The following is a 1,377-nucleotide window of genomic DNA, read 5'->3' as shown; positions in this document are numbered from 1 at the left end:
CCTACACACCCCATACAACCCCTGTTACACAAATAGCTAAGCAGGTTCCTGCTGGGTGGATGCTCATCCACATTACCTGGTGCCACGACTCCCATGCTGGAGATGCAGCCCTCGATCGCTGCAGTGTGGCCTAGGGCAGACACAAGTGCAGGATTCAGGAGAGTCTGAATCTCCTAATGGTTATCTGACCCCCAGGTGAGTCTAGGCCAGCCTTTTTATTTCTTTTTCCCTTCTCATTCTCCATCTGTTTGAAGCAGTAACTGCTGACTCACAATTTCTGCTCCTCAGATGTGTTTTCAGTGCTTAACACTCTTTAACCTATTCTAGTTAGCTTGATAACATATGAAAGGCTTTTACTCACTGAAGCAATGCATCAAGTCTTTGAATGAATCTCACTTATATGAGACTTACACAGCCAAAAGTATCAAATTCTCATTTGTTTCAGCTTTACTCAGAAGCCCTATTTGGCATTACTGAGTTTAAAGACACTGGAAGTGTCTGCCTGTTGATGGCATAGAGGAAGAAAATACGATGCTATTTCAGAATGTTCCATCTAGCCTGGGAATTAACAGCTGTATTAAGACTAAGATCTACTGAATATCAGTATTTCATGCCACATTATAAGTCTCCCTCAGGTCTTTTCTCCCTTAACCACTTGAATTTTTCACTGGTGAAATTGCCTCTTTCGCTCTCGTTTGTTTGGCTATAAGCTTTCCTGACTCTCCATAAAATTTCCTCTCTCCTCCATAGATCGCACCTCCCTTACTCTCTCAGTACTCCAACTAAGTGCTGTAACTGAGGCAAATTCAGGGCAACTGTTGCCTGCCTGTATCTACTTTTGATGTAGGGTACTCTTATTGCAGGAGTGAAGACAAGGAGCTTGTGGGCACAAAAACTCATGGCTGTTCCTCAGTTTATTGCTTCATCTAATAAAACATGTTACCTCACCTGACAAACCTAATTAGTTCATGCCAGCTAAAACAACCATATTTGCCAAGCTACCAGAGACAGAGCATTGTATGGTTTTGCTTTTCTTTTGATGTTAAAAAACCAAACACACCCTTACCAGGCATTTCCGTTCTATGACGCTCCTCTACAGATCTGCCAATTGGTATTTGTCCCATCACAGTGAAACTGGGTGACCCAAGCTCAATTGCTTAAAATCAGTAAATAAAAAGCAGTCATAACAGTTGTGTCATGGCTCTACTAATGAAGAGATTCAGCCTCTGGCAACTGCAAAACTCCACCAGCCCTAGGCTGTGCACAGGCAACCAGTACCACCATAATTCATCACTCAAGACTAAAATGTATGTATAAAATGCTAGAAGAAGCTGCATTTCAAAAGAAAATAATTACATGAAGGGAAGCAAAAATAAA

Source organism: Mesitornis unicolor, unplaced genomic scaffold, assembly GCF_000695765.1.
Source record: "Mesitornis unicolor isolate BGI_N332 unplaced genomic scaffold, ASM69576v1 scaffold870, whole genome shotgun sequence".
Taxonomy (NCBI): domain Eukaryota; kingdom Metazoa; phylum Chordata; class Aves; order Mesitornithiformes; family Mesitornithidae; genus Mesitornis; species Mesitornis unicolor.
The sequence above is the reverse complement of the archived record's forward strand: the minus strand, read 5'-3'. Positions refer to the sequence as shown.